Source organism: Sarcophilus harrisii, chromosome 1 (genome assembly GCF_902635505.1).
Source record: "Sarcophilus harrisii chromosome 1, mSarHar1.11, whole genome shotgun sequence".
Classification (NCBI taxonomy): domain Eukaryota; kingdom Metazoa; phylum Chordata; class Mammalia; order Dasyuromorphia; family Dasyuridae; genus Sarcophilus; species Sarcophilus harrisii.
In genome coordinates, this window is record NC_045426.1 from 455,576,969 (window position 1) to 455,598,009 (window position 21,041).

The following is a 21,041-nucleotide window of genomic DNA, read 5'->3' on the forward strand; positions in this document are numbered from 1 at the left end:
CCCTTGAGTAGATCAAAACTGAAGAATTGTGTCCCACTTTAGATAGTTCAGTTTAAAAAGAATGTTAGTAAGTGGGCATAATATCCAAAGGCAGGTGACCTCCATTGTAAAGGGATTCAAAACCATTCCAGAAGTATTGGTAGGAAGAAATTGAAATGTGTGGACTGCATAGAGGAAGATTGAGAAGGAGGGAGAACATAATAGCACACAATTATTCAAATGTGTGGAGGACTTTCAAATGTAAGAAAAACTGACATTTTTACTTGGTCCTATTTAGCAAATCTAGGTATAATGGGTAAAAGTGGGAAGGAAGTCAATGAAGGCTTACAGAAAAACAAAACAAAACAAAAAAACAAAAAGCTTCATGGATCAGTGGAAATAGGATTGGCTCTGCATTCAAACTACAGCTTTGACACTACCAAAGTCAGTTAACTACTGAGAATCTCAGTTTTCTCATAAGTAAAACAAAGGGGTTGGATTAGATGCTTTCTTGTGTCCATTCTACTCTAAAGATCTGACTCTATGGTCTTAACTTGCAAAGAATCAGAGCTACTCTAAAATAAAATGAACTACTTCATTAGATAATGGTTTCCCTTTCATTGAAAAGAAATGATAGTTCCTTTTGGGGAATGTTGAGGGAGCAAGATAATTTCTGAGGTGTCTGCAATTTCTAAGTTTCTAGGATCTTAAAGGTTTCTTCTGTTTTTGAAATTCAATAGTTTTAAGACTATGCAAAGTATTTGGGGACCTAGAGCCTTATGTGATCTAAAAAGACTGAACCAGTCTCTGCTTCACAGGCCTACCTTGCCCATAGTAGGCTTTTAATAAATGTTTGTTAAATTTAATTGCAAGGATAGTGAGCTGTTAATTGTAGTTAGGGTTTTGCAGCTGCCATGAGTACAGGCATTCTGACAATGCAGTAGCTTCTACCCTTTCCTTTTTGCAAGGTATTTGTGCCTGTGATGGATGTTCCAAGTATAGTAGAAAAATGCTAGACAAGGATTCAAGGATTCTCCAATAAAAAGGACCTTCTCTGCTTTCAGATTCTGGAATCCCAATCCCACAATCTTTTTGCTTTAGTGAGTCCCATTTTCATGGTCCTGCATTCTCATTTAATATTTGTTAGATATAGATGAAGCTTTGTAAAACATTTTGAGACATAAGTTTTTATAGTTACCTTTCGTAACTTAATCATCTCAGGTCCCATCTGTAAATTCTTCCGATCTTGCATTATACATATAGAGACTTGTCAGGGAATTCTGTTCTATAGGGGACATCAAAAGACAAATGTGTTCTCCCTAAACCAAAAGCTTTGATTTAGGGAGAATTTGTAGTTAATTTTTGATAAAAATTAACAATGATATTTCAACATAATTATTCTCTTTTGTAATCCCATGTGTCTTATTTTGTACATTTAAAAACATTATTCTGAGGAGGGGTTTTTATGTTTCACCAGACTCTGTCATGACACAAAAAAGGTTAAAATCTCTACAAGAACTAATCTATTAATTAAGTACTAATGTTTAGGACACTGGTCTAGAAAGAAATACATAGATTCAGGGTAGAATGGATGACAAAGTGGGTGGAAAAGGAATACTATCTAATGAATTCTGCAGAAATGGTAAATGGTAAAAACCAAAACCAAAACCAAAACCTCCCAAAAAGGTTTTTTTGGGTTCTTAGCTCAGATACATGGTTCTGTAAAGGACTTCAGTAGGACTAAAGAGCAAGTAAGCTTCATAACTAACTCAAAAAGTCATCTTGTGCTGAATTTTTTTTAAAGGCTGCTTTCCAACAAGAGCGAAGACTCCCTTGCAAAGCAGCAGGTACGAGGGTCTGGCCCCTGTAGGGGGTATGGCCAGCTGTTCCCAAGCTTTATGAGGCACATGAGTCTTTTCTGTGGCTGCACAAGAGACCAATAGAGAATGTGACAGCTCTGACTCACTGTTACCTACATTAAGAAATTGGGACCAATGCCCATGTCCAGATGCACCCTTTAATTGCTTTCCCAAACACTTGCTTTTCATTCTGTAGAAAAAAGGTAGATGAGTGACATTCCATATCCATGTTGATGCAAAGAATTCTTACTTTGGAAAATGTATTCTGTGTTATGAAGAATCCAAGTATAAGGTTGTATCTACATATCTACACAACAAGAATTCCATTTTTGTTACTATAAGAAAACCTGCCAGAAAATTTAGCTTTGGCATTAAAAAATTGTCCACTACTGTATAGCAAGGATTTAATTTGTCTAAGAGTCCAAAATAAAGAACTGTAATGGGTTTGTGATCTCACAGATGTGTGTATACCCTAAATGGTATAGATTAAAACTCATCTATGTCTTCTTAGCATATGTAACTATTGTTGACTTTCTGTAAGTTACCTATGGGTGGTTTCCCTTCCACAAAAGTCCAACTTGGATGCTTCTCTGTGGTGTACAAGTGACTCTGGATTTTAGATATGACATTGGATTTGAGCCCTGGCAGTTCTTCCATGTAAGGGAGATTTGGGTTCAATTCTGGTTATAAACTATACCTATTATGCAAAACCACTGTTATAAAGCATGGAGAGGCTTGTTACCGGGAGACCAGTCAGTAATTAATGGATTCTTTGACCATAACATTCTGACTTTGATGCAACTGGGTCAAAATCAGAGAAGTTTTCTCTGTTGCTTGTCCCTAGTGACATTGAAAGAGTGTAATGACTAAAATACTCTACATAGAATCAGGAAAACATGAGTTCAAATCCTACCTCAAATGTTTACTAGTTGTGTGAACTTGGGTAACTACCTTAACCTCTTTCAACCTCACTTTTCTCATCTAGAAGATGGGGATAATAATAATAGTGAGGATGCTAGAATATAAAGCTCTTTGCAAATCTATGTGATATAAATTCTAACTATGAATATTACTAATTGTTATGATATCAGATGAAGAAACATCAAAAGGAGGGAACTTTTAAAATAGTATGTGCAATTAATTTCTGGGATTTTCATTTTCCCAAATAAATTCTCTTTAAGCTATTTTAAAAATACTTCCTGTTTCTGATATATGCACTCTTGGAGTAAGTTGCATAAAATTTGTGGAACATCTCAAGAAGGGTTATGTATTTGGAGTAGGTGCTGATTTTCTTCTACATCTCATTGCCTAGGAGCAGTTGGTTTCCATAATTGTCCAGGCATATTTATATTTTGCTCAGCAATTTATTTTTTTCCCCTTAAAACTTACATAATAGGTAGATAACAAATGCTTGCTGCTTGATTAGTTAATTATTTGGAATTAGGATAGGTTGCTGAATTTTTATTTGTTTGATTTGAGCGTGCAAACATTCCCTGGTTTATTTAAACATGGGATATTACTGTCAGCTTGCATACAGGAACTTCTGGTATATTGCTTAAAGAGGTATCATGATATAGTGGTGAAAGAACTGGACTTGAGAGCCAGGAAAACTTACACTTTAATTCAGAATCTTTTTCTCCAGTTGTAAAGTATGGATAGTAGTACTTTGTAATGTTTATCTTAGGTATTGTGGCTTAAATGAGAGATGATGTAGGCAATCAAACAATTAACAAACATTTATCAATTGCATACTCTTGTGTAAGATATTGTAAATACAATAATAAGGAACTTTATAAAACTTTATTAAGTGATATATGTGTGTATGTGTATGTATATTAAGTCTTACCTACAGGGAAAATGCAGAGATCAGTTGATACAAGGAAATTCACATCAAGAGTTCATGCTAAGAAATTGCTCTGTAACTCCAAATAAAACAACATCTTAATTGGCCATGAAATTTATGGCTTCTAATGGGCTTCTGCTGAGATTTCTCTTGTCTTCTTTAAAACCAGAGCTGTGATGGTTAAGAAGAGATAGGGAGTGAAATTATCCTTCTTGAAACCGGCCCCTTTTTGGAAGGAGGAAGGCAGAGATCTTACAAGATTGACATCAATAGTTTATAAAACCATAATGCAGAATGACATGAGGTCCAGACCAATGGCATTTCCACAGACTAGGAGAAAAGTACACTTCAGGCTGTTGCTAAGCAACAAATCATGCCAACTTCTTTTGAACAAAGGCTGAAAGAATCAATAGAAATTAATAGGTTTATGAGGAAGAAGGGCTCTCACCCAGAATACTAACTTCTGCCTTCTTTCTTCCCATTAGAATGGTGCCCCACCCATAAGAATTGGGGGAAAGACTCCATGTGGGGAAGAAGCCATTTGGCCAATTCTCTTTAAAGCTATTAATGATATGTTTAGCTTTTGGCCAAGTATTAATGATAGGATCTGTGTAGAAAATGAAAATTCAGGAAGGAAAGAACACATTGTTATTCACATTGCCACATTTTTGCAATAATTCTAATTTGTAGCCACATACCTATTTGCTTTTAATTTCAAAATTATATTTTGTTGCTTTTTTGCTTTAGTTTACCTGTTCCTTAAAAAAGATTTCTTTCAGAACCAAGGATAAGCTATGTAGCCACATAGAAAATTCTGTTTTTGAGCTCTGTGGGCTATTGAGATGACTTTGTCTTCCATAGATTCATAGCTTTAGAGCTGGAAGGGGCTTTTGGAATGAATCCCCAGATCCAATTTCCCAATTTCACAGTTAAGGTAATAGAGACTTGGAGAAGTTATATCATTTGCCCATGATCACATAATTATTTACTAAATCTGAGTTGAGATTTGAACCCAGGTCTTTTTGGTCCCAAATCTATCATTTTATCCATTTCACTTAAACAAAAATATCATTTGTCACCTGGGATTGCTTCTGGGAGAAGAAATAGTGACCTTGATTTGCTTATATATAACACTTTGGCACCTAGGGCTATTAGTAACTCCTGGAGGCCAAGTAGGTCTGAATTTCTGCCTCCAGGCCTAGTTAATTTGAATCATATAAGCACCTGTGACTCACTGATGTGTGTGTGTGTGTGTGTGTGTGTGTGTGTGTGTGTATGTGTATGTATGTGTATGGAAGATCTTATAATTTATTTTAGTTAGGCTGTCTGTAGGGCTCTCCTATTCATCCTTTTAATTTTAATCAGCCAAATCCTCATGAAGAGTCCTCCAAGATCTTTTATTATAACTCATACATGTACAGTAACTTTCTCTATAGCATCCTTATTCATGGTTATACTGCTTTGGCTTGAAGAACCTTCAGTGAAAAAGAACCTCCATATTTTTCAAAGTAGTTTTGAACATTTCTATTTATTAAAACATTTTTCTTTACATTAAAAAACTGATATCATTCCCCCACATCCCGGACACTGCCAAGCTTTACTTATTGCTCCTGATACTTATTGTTCCAAGCTTCTTCCTAAAGTATAGCACCTACATTTCTTTTAATAGAGATGGTTATCCTATAGAATGATCATTATAAAGTGTTATAAAGGGGAATAAAGTTGCCAATCAACATTTTTTGAACAAAATTGGATATCAGTGATATCTGATATGACATAATCAATGGGCCATTCTACCCAGAGGTTGAAGAATTAAGATCACAGCAGTGCTATGAAAGAAGTCCTGAGGCATAGTGCTGGAATTATATATTGAATGTCAGATTTTTCACCTTTCATATTATGTAACTCTCTGAGTTGTGTTTCCTAGGTTTCAATGTTTTTAATTAGTTTAAGCCTAGGACTATGTGTTGTGTTGATATTTTGTTCTGATCATAGTAGTTTGGATTAAACATGCATATAAGTGAATATTTACCATATGTTATGAGATCCTTATACCACACAATATTTGTTTTAAAAACAATCCATGATTTCATTAGTGTGAGGATCTTTTCCATTTATACAAATAGTAATCCCTCCATGTCTTCATGTGTTGGTTGGCATAAAATATCATTGCTTTATAGCCAACCATTTTGGTCATGAATCTTGGGTCCACCTGAGTTTGTTCTCAGATAGCATTCTGGTTCCCAGGTATGTATTTGATTGTTTCTCAGGTTTCTCAGGACATTCTGCTGGCAAAACCTTTGAGATTATAGGGTGACTGTCACTCAGTGAGGAAGCATCAGAGAGTTGTCTAGTTCAACCTGCACCAGAAAAGACACCACTCTACAACATTGTCCTGAAATGGTTATTATTAATGGATATAATAATGTTTTCCCTTACTGTGATATTTTTTTCCTTTTTAGAGTTTTCACATATATTATTTCATTTTGTCTTTATAAGAACCCAATGTGAACCTATTATCATCATCACTATTTTATCATATGAGTTAACTGACTTGTCCAAATCATACGGTTAGTTAGCAAGTAGCAGAATTGAAATTAGATCCTGGGGTGTCTTAATTTCTAATTCCAAATATATTTTGAAGACATAGTAATGAGTTTTTATTTGATGGAGAGTGTGGGAGGATATTTATAAAAGATCATAACATACACTTTGTTCAGACCTGAATAATATTTTAGGAAAGACGGTCATGATGATTGACTGGATAATATCTCTACAATATTTTTTTTTTTATCTCTTAGTACTCACATGACTATGATTATAACCTAGGATCTTAGTACTTTTCACTTGGACCTTTGAAATAGCCTTCTACATGACAAGAAATGGAAATTGAGGGGTGCCCATCAATTGGAGAATGGCTGAATAAGTTATAATATATGAATGTTATGGAATATTATTGTTCCATAAGAAATGATAAGCAGGCTTATTTCAAGAGGCCTGGAGAGACTTATATGAACTGATGCAAAGTGAAATGAGCAGAACTAGGAGATCATTGTACATGGCAACAATAAGATTATACGATGATCAATTCTGATGAATGTGAATCTCTTCAACAATGAGATGATTCAGATCAGTTCCAATGATCTTGTGATGAAAAGAACCATCTACACCCAGAGAGAGGACTGTGGGAATTGAGTGTGGGTTCACAACATAGCATTTTCACTCTTTTTGTTGTTGTTTGCTTCCATTTTATTTTCTTTCTCACTTTTTTCCAGTTTGATTTGATTTTTCTTGTGCATCAAGATAATTGTATAAATACATATTCATATATTGGGTTTAACATATAAATAAATGTTTATTCTACTATGTTTAACATATATTGAACTATTTGCCATCCAGGGAAGGGTAGAGAAAGGGGAGGGGGGAAATTGGAACACAAGGTTTTAAAGGGTTAATGTCGAAGAATTATCCATGCATATGTTTTGAAAAATAAAAAGCTTTAATAAAAGAATAAATGTAAAATAAGAAAAAAAGAAATAGCCTTCTACTTGTTCTTCTCCCTCCAGGATCTGATCTCTCTTCCACATAGTTACCAAATATATATTCTTAGAAGACAAGTCTGACCATGTTACTCCACTACTCAAGAAGCTTCAATGAATTCTTATTTGATTTAAGATAACATAAAAACTCCTCTGTTTGATATTTAAAACTCATCACAATCTGGCTCCAACCTATGTTTACAGATTTATTTCCCTTTATTCTCCCTTGTGCACCCTACATTCTAGTCAAAAGGATCTACTTGCTGTTCCCACCCACACCATTCTGTCTTATGCTTTAGTGTCTGCACAGGCTGTCTCCTCTGGTTGGAATGCTTTTCCTCCCTCTTTTTACCTCTTGGAATCCCTTCTCAACATAAGGTTCAACTCAAGTGCCATTTAGTACATTAAATCTTTTTTGATCCTCTCCAAATTATTAGTGTCTCTCTCTTCTCCCCCCTCTCCAATACTCTGAAATAATTTTTGAATTTTATGTTTTTCTAAGTACTTTATCTCTTAGCAGAATATAAGCTGTTTGAGGACAGAGATTTTGTGTATCTTGTATTTATATTTTCATTGTCTAGTATAGTGTACATAGTGGATATTTAATAAAAGTTTGTTGAATTGAATTAAGGTAATGACTTTCTGTTGATAGGAGGGAGGATTTCTTTGATTTAATCCTAACTTGCTCCTTCAAATGGAGAAGCACTGCTAAAAATTTGAGATGGTAGAATCACATTTTTCCCCTCATCTTTTTCTTTTAGCTCTGAAGATCTAGTCTATATAAAGGCTCAAGTTAGATGAGAAGTAATGGGAAGGATGTAAGGGAGACTTGAATAGGATTTCCACTTTCCTTTCATCTCCTTCTCTCTCTTTATTAGTCACATTAGAAAAAAAAAAAACCTCTTTATTTCTCCTTGGTAATGGAAGCAATGTAAAATAGCTACTTTCTTCTCTTTGTCATTTTTTCCTTCTCCTTTCTTCTCTTTCCCCCCTTATCAATTGTCTCTCTCTCTCCCTCTCCTCCTCTCTCCCCTCTTTCTCTTTCTCTCCTCCCTCTCTTTTTTCTCCCTTTCCTTTTCTCTTTCTGTTTCTCCATTTCTACCCCATTTTCTCTCATCCTCTTTTCTTTTACACCTTTTTTTCTTTTTCCTTTCATTGAAGCAGTGGCCACCTGAAAAGCAAGATATATACTTCATGATGCCAGACTTTTAGAGACATTAAGCATATACTCATGGAGTTCAGTCATGATACAAAACTTAACAGAAGCAGAAAAGATTAAGAAGAGATAGCAAGAATACATAAAATAATTATACAAGAAAGTTCTTAAAATCATTGATAGCTAAGAGCTATCTATGATTTTAAGAACTTTTTGATTGTGGTTACTGATCTAAAGCCAGACATCTTGGAGAGTGGTTAAGGGGGCCTTAAGAAGTACTGCTAACAATGGAGGCTAGTGGAGGTGATGGAACAATTACACTCATTTAACATACCAGCAAGGCCATTATTAAGATCTATAAATTATTTTTTTCTGCAATACATGAACCAAGAATCACCAGAAGAACAGGCTGGTTTTTGAAGAGACAGAGGAACCAGAGACTAAATTGCCAATATTTCAAGAAGGCAAGGGAGTTTCTGAAAAAACATCTACTTCTGCTTCACTGACTATCACTCTGATGGCATAAAGTAAAGAAGAATTCAGAAGCCTTTTGATGGGGGAGAAAGAGGAGAATGTAAAAACTAGATTGAAGATTAACATAAAAATGAATATCTTGGCAACTGGTTCCATCTCTTTCTGGCAAATAGAGGGAGAAGAAATGAAAATGAAAATACATTGGACATAAGAAAGACTGAGTGCCATAGTACTGATGTTTTTGAATTGTGATTCTGGAGAAAATTTCTGAGAATCTTTTGGCAAGCAAGGAGATCAAAATCAGCCAACACTTAACCTTGTCCACAAAATAAGAATATCAGACTCATTGGAAAGACCCTGAAGTTGAGAAATATTAAAGGCAAAAGAAAAAGGGGATGGCAGAAGATGAAATGATTAGATAATGTGATGGAAACAATGAACATGAACTTGGATAGAAGGATTTGGCATTCTGTGACCCATGGAAGTCACAAAGAATTAGACATGACTGAAGGAATGAACAAAAATAACAACTATGATACAAAGGAACAAAAACTTATACCTCATTCCACTATCATGAACCATTCAGGTGATGAAGGTTCTGTAGGAAAGGGAATTCTTCTCTAGCAACCTTAAATTTATTTGCCTTTTCCAAATGAAGTCCAAGACTTCAGTGTTTTGTTGATAGCATTATAAAACATATATAGGTTCCTGAAGGAAGGGGAAGAGGAAACTCATTAGAAAGTAAAGAACTGTATCAACCATTTGTTTATTTATTCTTAGTATTTTGTTCTAAATCCATTTTTTGGTATTATGAGTACTTTATTTTCAGCCTACATTTTAGCTATTCTGAATTGTTTTGTATTTTCTGTTGGGTAATATATAGGCTGAACTATATTTAATATGAATTGATACACCGAATACTAACACAAAAAAGAAGACTCTTTTACCTATATCAGGAGAGATGATCTTCATTCTAAGTTTTAAGTAGGGGCAAAATTAGTCAAAATAGTGTGATTTTTTGAGAAGCCCTCAAGAGCAATTCAATGCATAAAAATTCAGAGCATGGGTCAAGTGTTACATATTCAGTTCAACAAATAAACATTTAAATACCCTCCTAATAGGTGCTAGGCAAATTTACTAAAATGTTTATATTTTAAAGCAAAGGTTAATGCTTTTAAGAGTTGCCAACATACACATGCAGCCTAGAACTGCAGGATAAAGAACAAAATGGTTTGAAAAATTCTCCTCACACCAAGCTAGGGAAAAATGACAATTCATAAAGCCCTAAGTGAATCACAAAGGTTTTTTTTTTTATGGATAAGATAATGACAGCAGCTGTTCTATTAGATTCCATTTGCTAAAGTCAACAGGTCTATCTGAATGAATTATTTATTTATTATTTTACATTTTGTAAATATTTTGGTCTGTTTTTCATATTTATTTTAGGTTTTTGCCCTTTTTGGGTAGAATTTTTGTAGATAATTTTGATTGATTTTTGTTAGTCCAATTGAGAGAATTTGAGGAGAAATCTTATTTGGGAAAGGCTGACAGATGTCCTGTCTGTATCGTAATGATCAAAATCCTCATAAAATTTGCTTTTTGTATAAGCATTAGGGCATGATTCTGAGTCAGGAGTTTCTATTTTCTTTAGTCCTCATCAAAGAGTCCCATTTTTCTATGGACACTAATTGAATTTAGTAGATGTACACAGGGTCAAGAAGTCCAGTCAACAAGTGTTTATTAAGTACCAACAATGTGCCAAACACTGGCTAAATTCTAAAGACACAAAGAAAGGCAAAAGCAGTCACTGCCCTTAAGCGTTTTAAATTCCAAATGGAGAACTTAATATTTTGATCCTGAAGTTAATAAAGATCCCCTTGAATTTATTGAATTGATAAGTGGTGAGGGGTTGATATAATCACTTTGATAGCTGAGTAGAGAGAGGCTTGAGATAGGTAAATCAATCCAAAGGCAATAGCACTAGTCAAAACATGAGATGATGAAGGTCTATGCCAGAAGAGAGTAATATCAATAAAGAGAAGGGAATATACATGAAAAATGTTACAAAGACAACATTGATAGGACTTGCCAAAGGATTATATATGGACAAAGAATTAGAAGTTGAGATGCTCATCAATTGAGGAATGGCTGAACATGATGTGGCATATGTTAGGATGAAATATTATTGGGATATAAGAAATAATGGGGGAGATGATATCAGGAAAAACCTGGGAAGACCTATTTGAACTGATGCTAAGTGAAATGAGCAGAATCAGGCTCAGGTTCTTCTGCACAGTAACAAGCAATATTATAATGATGATCAACTGTGAAAAAGTTAGCTACTCCAATCAATACAATAATATAATTCTAAAGGACCCATGATAGAAACAAACAAAACAAAACAAAACTATCCACCTCCAGAGAGAAAACTGATGAACTCTGAGTTTAAATTGAAGTATAATTTTTTTCACTTTATTTTTCTTTACTTTTTCATGATAAAGCCAATACAGAAATAAACTTTGCATGATTTTATACTAACGATTGTTGTGATTGCTTAATTTCTCAATGGGGGGAGAAAGATGGGATTTTAATTCAAAATTTCAAAACTGTAAAAATTAATAAATTACATTAAAGGAAAAATATATATATATATGGCTAGGTATGAGAGAGGGAAAAGTCAGAGATGACACTTATTTTGTGAATGAGTAGTTGGTATTTCCTCAATAGGAATAGAGAGTTTAAGAAGAGGAGAGAATTTTGGGGAAAATATAATGAGCTCAATTTTAGACATGTTTAGTTAAAAACGTCAACCATAGGCTCACTTCCAGTTATCCAGTAGGTCAAGGAATTATTATATATTATGTGACAGAGTCTTTACTCCATCTCTATACATAGGAGTTTAATTTATTTGTGTCTTGGGAATTCTTTTTTTTTCCAAGCATAATAAATTAAAGATTCAATTTCTTGAGTTTAACAAAATAATATGTCTACTCTGGAAGTGAAAATCCCTTTTTAAGGGATGAATAAACAAATCATGACCTGATATAAATGAATAGGACAGCACAGAGTTCAAATTAGTTGGGAACTGATTGGTGCAGAAGAGAATTGTCTTCATCATGAGGAGAAAGGGCTATCTTCTTGTGTTTGTTACAGGATCATGCTTTCTATAGCCATGTACCTTCCTCCTCTCAAGCATCTCTCTTTTTAAAAATTTTATTTGTTTTATTTTTGATTTATGGAATAAAACAAGCACTTCCATAACATAGTCTAATAAAAATGATTGCACATGAAAGTGCAAATCTATACATACTAGTTGCTATTCCTTTTAAATATATAATCGAGTTATCATCTATATTTCTCATTTTTCTTTTTTTTTCCTACTCTTACCCTAGAGATGGCTACCATTAGACGTGCACATGCATGTATGTGTGTGTGTGTTTGTGCGTAAAATCATTCTATAATATATACTTCTATTTACCAGTTCTTTCTCTTTATAGAGATAATATCTTCCTTCATATGTCCTTTATATGATCAAAATGACTTATTTGCTCAAAGTTATTCTTGAAACAATATTGTTGTTATTATCTATAACATTCTCTTGATTCTGATCATTTTGCTCTTCATTATTCCATGCAAGTCTTTTCATGTTTTTCTAAGAACCTTTAGCTCATCATTTCTTGTAGCACAATAGGATTTCATCACAATCATATTTTACTTGTTTAGTTATTCTCCAATTGATGACCACCCCTGCAATTTCTAGTTCCTTCACATCACAAAAAGAGATGCTATAAATATTTTAGAATATATAGAACATCTATCTCTTAACAATAATCATTAGCATATTTAGGTTAAATTGTTCAAATATATCATATTCTCAGAGTTAGGAGGCACCTTAAAGGTCATTTAGGTGACCTTTTACATATGAGAAAATCGTTGGAGGCAAAATGACTTATCTAAGGTCCCTTGAGGCTAAATGGTAGAATTGAGATTTTAACACAATTTCTTTGATTCTAAATCCTACCTTCTGCACCTGACTTCCTCCTGAGATAAAAGAAAAGGGGTTTCTGGAAATATAAGAGGGATTTACCTAACAATATCCTAAATATTGTCTACCTGTGATATAATGGAAAAAGGACAGGAGATGGAGTGTAAGATTCTGAGTTAATAATGGCCAATAAGAGTAAATATTAAGATTGTGCGTTAAAATTTGTCAAATGCTTTACAAATATCATGTTTGAACCTCATGACAACTTTGGGAGGTAAGTGCTATTATTATCACCATTTTTCATATGAGAAAATCAGGTTGAGTGTTTAAGTGACTTATCTAGGACCACATGAGCTACTGAGTATCTGAGAAAGAATTCAACTCAGGCCTTCCCCATGCCACATCATTTTGTAGACTTCTTTAAGTTTTGATTCTGCCAGTTATGAACTTAGGAAAATCATTACTTCTCAGTTTCTGTTTCCTCACCTATAAAATAAAAATATTAGACCAGATGATTTCAAATCTCTGCTGTAGCTCCAATCTATGGTTTTCTGATGTAAGCCTAAGAACAAGAAAATGGGACATCAAGAATCCACTTTAATCAGATATGTGACTCCATTTATATGACCCAATTTCTGGTTCTCAGGCCAGGTGAGTGATATAGTGTTATTAAAAGATACAAATAGTAAGAGGTTAGAAAACCTGTGACATATAAAACAAAACAAAACAAAAAGCAAAAATATTTATAGACCACAAAAATAATATTATTAATAATAATAATGTTGTTTTTGTTGAGTCATTTTCTGTTATGTCTGATTCTTGTGACCCAATTTTGGGTGTTTTCTTGGCAGAGATATTAGAATGGTTTGCTATTTTTTCTCAAATTCATTTTACAGATGAGAAAACTGAGCAAACAGGGCTAAATGACTTGCTTAGGGTCACACAGTTAATAAGTTGCTGAGGCCAGATGTGAATTTAGAAAGATGAGTCTTTCTGACTCCAGGCCCAGCACTGTGCCAGTCAGCTAACCACCCCCACCATTGTCATCAAATATTTAATTATATAAGTACAAATGGTCATTCAAGAAGGAGCTTGGAAGGAGATGAAGAAAGATTAGTGATAGGAATTTAATATTTGAATACTTAAATATTTTAATAATAAAAATTTTATGTAATTTCAATTGTGTTATGTTATATAAATTAAATCAGTTAATAAAATTATTTTAAAATGGAAGCTTTTAGCAACTTTAGAGAACAGAAAATATTGTAAGGAAATCTCAAGTATTAGACATATACATTTCCTCTCTTTCCCCCTCTCTCTTTCCCTTCCCCTCCCCCGCCCCTCTGTCTGTCTCTGTCTCTGTCTATCTGTCTTTTTTTAGGTCAGAAAGCCATGTTTTTAATTTGTTAGATAATTGTAAATTTCTACTCTTTTAAATTGTGAGTTCTTTAGAACAGAGGACTCTTCTACATAAATTCTGTTGTAACATTAGGTAGTAAGGGAAATAGTTGATTTTGAGTTGGAATCCCCAGGTTTCAATCATATTTGATTCTACTTATTAGCTGTATTATCTCTGGCAAATGCTCTGAGCTCCTCTGAGCCTCTCTTGCTTCCTTCCTCTGAAAAAGATGGGTGGGCTAGAAGATCTCCATTATCTTTTCTCATACCAAAATTCCATATTTTTAATTAGATTGTTATGCACCAAATGATTCTCTTCCATATCTTAATGGAGGATGATAATAATTGTTTTAATTCTATTTAGAAATAATACCAATAAAAAGAATAGCAAGATTTCTCTGTTTAAATGGGTATCATTGGACTAATGGGCATCTCAGGATTAGTTCTACAGTCAGATTTTCAGAGGAATGGAGTAAGAAACCCTGCCCAACAATCAAAGTTTCAAAGTATTTGTTTATTGGACTTCTTGTCCTGCACAGCGCTCTATCTGTTGTCAAATTTATGTTTCCTCTCTTCACCTTCGAGGGAAAGATATGTAACAGTTTAATTAAATCTCTCCCAACTTACTTTATCACAATACTTCTTAACCATACATTTTCCCCTTTCTCCTGTCTGTTTAGATGATAGAAATGACAGAAAAGAGAGAAATTGCTAGGGCAGTGCAAATGCCTGAATATAAATTAATCTTAAATTAATCTGGAAAACATTAAATTAAACTAATATTTAATGAAGTTTGATTTTTGAAAAGAGAATACTGATCTGGTTTAGGGTTTTAGTAGAAGCAGTTGATGTAATATAGTATCTGGAACACAAAAGGAGAGCCTTTCTTGACAGCTCAGTAGCTTGATGATACCCTGGGTTGAATGTTTCTATCTTCATCTATTTTTTTTTTTTTGTAATAGAAAAAGAAATCCTTTCCCCATGAGATTGGTTTGAGGATTAATTTAGATTGGGGAAAAGAGAGTAACAGGAAATCCTGGGTTCTCATTTTTTCCTGGGTCATAGGTAACGTATCTCTGTACCTTAATTTGTCATTTGATGAAATACTAGTTCCCTTATATATTTTTCACCATCAACCTCACCTTTTCCAGTGATACCAGGCTCTGTGGGGGTTATGTAAATAGTCCTATTCACATGTGAATATATTTTGGGGTATTCCTAATCATGTCACTTCCCTCCTCAAGAAGCTCCAATCTATTGCCTGTAGGATCAAATTCAAATTCCTTTGTTTGGAATTTAAAGCCTTGCACAACCTGGTCCCAACTTCTCTTGCCAGCCTAATTGCTCTCCTTCCCATGGCCAGTTCATACCAATTGTCCTTCTTTTCACTCACATACATTCCCTCTCCCTTTGCACAAAATATTCCCCATTTAAGAATGCTCTCTCTCTCTCTCTCTTTTTTATCTCTTCATATTGGAATTCCTACCTTTCTTCCAAGCTTTAGTTCAACTGCTACCTCCTATTAGAAGCCTTTCCATGCCCAGTTACTGGGGTCTTTCCAAATTATCTTGTATGTATTTTGTACATATGTTTTTATCTTCTTATATTTGTGTGTATATATAGAAAAATACATAAAAATAAATTAATGTATATCTATGTGTGTATGTATGCGTATAAAGTTCTCCAGAAAGAAGGTATTTTTTCATTTTTGTCATTATGTCTCCATTACATAGAATATGCCTTGCACATAAGTGTCTAATCAATGCTTTTATGTCAGATGTTTTGTGCTTCCTTTTACATATGCCAGATACAGAAGGTTACTGTGAACAGAAATTCCCTAATATATAGCCTGAAAGAGGGGAATACATATACATATACATATCTTTTTTATCTTCAAGGAACCTTTTCCTGCTAGGGTAGGCAGCCTGGCTATTTCCCAGGGAATAAAAAAGCAGAGGATCTTGGTGATGTGTTACATTTGTTGGGCACTTAGCCAATGACCTCTTAATGAATTTTGTCAATCTAATTATAAGAGAGATTATTAAAGAGATAGTTTGTGGACACTTTAGCAAATGTGGCAATCACCAGGAATCAATGTGGGTTCCTTACAGCTAAGACATGGCAAGATAACCTCAGTTTGGGTTTTGTTGTTGTTATAGTTGTTTTGTTTTTGATTGGGTAGGCAGTTAAGTAGCAGAGTAAATAGAAAATTGGATTTAGAAGCCGAAAGTCCTGTATTCAAATAAGGCCTCAGGAACTTAATAGCTATATGACCTGGGCAAGTGACTTTAACCTCTTTGTGCCTCAGTTTCCTCATCTGTAAAATGAGGATAATAATGGCATCCACTTCTCAGACTTGTTTTTAGAATAAGATGAAATAATTGCAAAGTGCTTTGAAAATCTTGATATTTTATAAATGTATAATTATTAGATTACTACTAGGTTAAGAGGATTCAGTGGTTCTCAAAGTCTGGTCCAGAGCATCCTGGGAACCTCTGAAATCATTTCAGAGAGTCTACAAATTCATAATTAGTTTTTATTTTTAATGTGATCAATATCTATAACTATAAACCACATAAACAAAAACTCTTTGGACAGATCCTCAATCATTTTTAATAGGATAAAGATATTGAGAACAAAAGTTTGAGGACCACTGTAGACAAAGAGTATTTTAAATTGAGCAAATTATTTGACAGTCTGCTATCCTTTTGGATAAACTGAAGAAATATGGGCTGTATATTACAACAAGTAGGTAGATTTGAACCTACTTGAAAAATCAGACTCAAAGAGCACTTATAAATGGATTAATGACTCATAGAAGGAGTTTTCTAGTGTTGAATCTTAGGGTTTGGCCTTGGTCTTTTTCTTATTAATGTTTTTAAATTTTTTTTTCCTTTTTAAAAAAAATCAGTAACTTGTATAAAGGATATGTTTATCAAATTTCCAAGTGACACAAATTTAGATAAAGTAGTATTACTCATTTGATGGACAAGTAGTATATTGTAACAGATAGTCTGTTGGATCTGAAGTCAATAAGATCTCAATTCAAATCCTACCTGTGACACTGACCTGGCTATGACTACGGGAATGTCATTTTTTTATTGCTAAATGAAAATTGTAGTACCTATGACTAGGTAGTAGTATGGTGATCAGATGAGCTAATATATATAGAAAGTGCTATGTAGTTAAAAGAGCACTATACTTACTCTTGAAGTCAGGAAGAAATACTTGAATTTAAATTTACTCTTTGTAGCTATGCAACCCAGGGCAAAATGCAACCTCTGCTTCAATATCCTTATCTGAAAAATGGGAATAATAGTGGTACCCACTTTCCAGGGTTGTCATCAGGAAAAACTAAGAAAATTTTTTGCAAACTTTAAAGCATTCTATAAATTCTAGCAATTAATATTAACATTGGCTATTATTATTATTCTCCCACATTGATTCTGCTTCTTTGTCCTTGTCTGTTTCTGGTTTTTTTTTTTTTTCCTATCTCCATTCCATCTGTTTTTCCCCTCTTACTTTTCAGGCTTACCTTCCCACTTTCCCCCTCCCACTTCTTCCTTAGTCAAACACAATAGAGGACATTGGTTACTAATTATACTAAATATTCCCTTTTAATTTAAAAGTTTGAGTGTCTGTGTTTGCCTCTTTGACTTTTCCCCTGTGGTTCTGTAGCTCTTGTTAGATTAGAGGCTGGCATATGTACATTATAGTTTCCATCAGAAAATGCTTATTTGACATGTAGCAAAGCTTCTTCTGTTCCATTTTCCATGGTCTTTGATGAAAACTTTAAATGGTGTCTTTCTTTGAAAAGAGAAAGAATGCATTCCACATCCAATTGGCGAAGAGCTAGCAAACAGCCTGTCTTCTCTGGAGAAGCTGATGGGCAAATTGGAGTAGATTTAACAAGAAAACAAAAAGAAAATAAATATTTGGGAGAACTTTAGAAATGTTTGGAACAGTGACCCTGTTCTGTTCCAGGTTTTTTTTAGTGATATCTTAGAAGGAAGATTGAGACATTCAATGGGTTATTCATATCTTGAGAAACAGAAACAGAATATCCTGTTTGGAATCTGAGGACCTGCCTGGAAAGAATTCTGTTGTTGTTTTTTTCTCCCTCTCTGGCACGTGGCATTATTTAGCAGAAATATCCTGAGGCTTATTGGATGGCCCTGGGACTCTCTGACTTAGGAACTTTCTGGTATTCAATACAAAATGGCCTTTGTGAGGGAGATCCAATGTCAGCTTAAAGGAACTCTTGCTAGGGAGTCAAGTAAAAGGCAGGGTGCCCATGCTGTTGCCCTTATAAAGCTAGCCTGATGTGAGGATTTTCCCAATAATTCTCCTGAACTGACAGCTGTGGGTATTTACTTCAAGAGCATTTAGCTACCAGTTCTGTGTCTTCTTCCTAGGATCCTCACTTTTTTTCCTCTTATGCTGATTATCCTATAATTATAACAGTGATAGTGATAGTGGTACTGTGACCTGATTACTTTGCCTCAGAATTTCTATATTTCCAATTTTTGACCAATATCTTTGTTTTGGAGAAATTTTGCTTTCTTATCAAGTGTATTTTATCTCTTTGGTAGAGGAATACTTATAAGATTTTCCATCTGAATACCAACATCAACTTAATAAGCATTTATTAAACATGTGTCAGAGAATGTGCTAAGTCAAGTGAAGCAGGAAAATCAACATGAGCTGGTTGTGACTCAGGTGAGATTATATCGTGAGAATATAGAATATGAGCCTTTGTAATTTTGTGTAATGAAAATTTTAAATATAAATTGGCTAGACCAACTATTTTCCCATTTATTGTCTTCATTCTTGGAATTTTTTTAAAGGGCAAAATGTGTCTTGCATGAAATAGGCACTTAAAAAGTTCTATGTGTCCAAAGGATTTATGAAATGAGAGAATTTTAGAGCTTCACAAGAATTTAAGAGATTATTCTCTTTGCGAAAGCAAAGTCACTTTCCAGAGATAACACACCAATCACAGTATTTAGGGTGCTCACTTGAGACAGGACTCTTGAGACTTCACTTTTTGTAGTCTTTGTAGTTGTATCTACAGCCCCTAGGTTAGTGCTTGGCACACAGTAGGTGATTAACATAAGCTTGTTAATGATAGATGTTTGCTGTAGGCCAGGATGCTATGACATATTTGGGGGCATTTTCATTTGATTTTTTTTTTTTTAAATAGGTGGCCAGTTCACTGTCCCTCAGACTGTTGGAGGGCCAGACTATAGTAAAAACAAAAACTTTGTTTTGTGGGCCTTTACATAAGAAACTTCATAGCCCTGGGTGAGGGGGTTAAACGTTCTCAGCTGCCACATCTGGCCCGCGGGCCGTAGTTTGAGAACCCCTGATCTAGACTATGGAATAGATCAGGTGGACCCACTGAAAACCCAGTTGCATAAAGACTCCTTTATTTACTGAGTAGTGATCTCCCAAGACCTCATGATATATTCTCGTAGGCTGATTTTACAGTTTTGTGGACCACTCTGGGACAGCAGTGATTGAATAAGTTTTTATTAAAATAATTGTATGAACCCATTGACTTTAAGTATTCCATTAATCTATATGTAGAACCTCTCCACGATACTGAATTATAGTTATTAGTCAATAAGCATTTATTAAATACTTGCCATGTGCTAAGAAATAGCCCATCCTCAATGAACTTATGTTTTAATGAGGAAGATAACATGTATATAATATAAGTGCAATGTGGTATAGGCTAAAGAGAGTGCGGCCCTAATGAACAAGCATGTAAAGTTTGAACTGAAGCAATCCTCCATGTGGACTTTGGAGCACACATAAATATTCTGTGACTCTGATCTATCAACTTTGTGTTTTTTTAATTGATTATGAACTGGAATGGGGTATGAATAAACAAGCTCCAGTGTAACAGTTCAATCTTTTTCCTTTAAAGATTCATTTGATGAATTAGCAAAGGAGCCTGGAAATGAGCAGTCAGATAGGTAAGAGACCCAGGACAGAGCAGTGCTACAAACATCCAGAAGAAAAGCGTTAATAATATCAGTAATTGTAGAGCAGTCAAGGAAGATGAGCTTGGAGAAAAGGTCAAGAGGTTTTCTAATTAGAACATTATTGGTGACTTTGGATAGAGGGCAGGTTCAGTGACACAAAAAGAACAGAAGCCAGATTGGCAGAAATTAAGAAATGAGTCTGAAGAGAGGAGCTATATGCATCAAGTATAGAAAGCTTTTTCAAAATGTTTGGCTGAGAAAGGGAGGAAAAATATAGCATAATTGATAATAGGGAGGGTGGAATCTAATGGATAATGTAGGAGAGAATGTTGGCCATGGGAAAAGACAGGAAATATTTGAGAGAAGGGGAGGGAGGGAGGGAAGGAGAGAGAGAGAGAAAGAGAGAGAGAGAGAGAGACAGAGAGAGAGAGAGAGAGAGAGAGAGAGAGAGAGAGAGAGAGAGAAACAGACACGAAACACACACACACACACACACAGAGACAGAGAGAGAGATAGACAGACAGAGAGAGACAGGGAGAGACAGAGAGATAGAGACAGAGAGAGAGACAGACAGAGAGCAGAGAGAAGGATCAGACAGAGAGACACAGAGACAGATGTAGAGACACAGAGAGATAGAGACACAGAGACAGAAAAAGAGAAAGACATACACACACAGACAGAAACACAGAGACTGAGAGACAGAAGTGGAGTAGGAGAAACATAACAATATTAGGGGCAATCTGACACTATCTTTTTGTCCAAATTTCCTCCCACTATCACTTGGAAAGTAGCCAGGCCAAATCATATGTAGCTTTTAA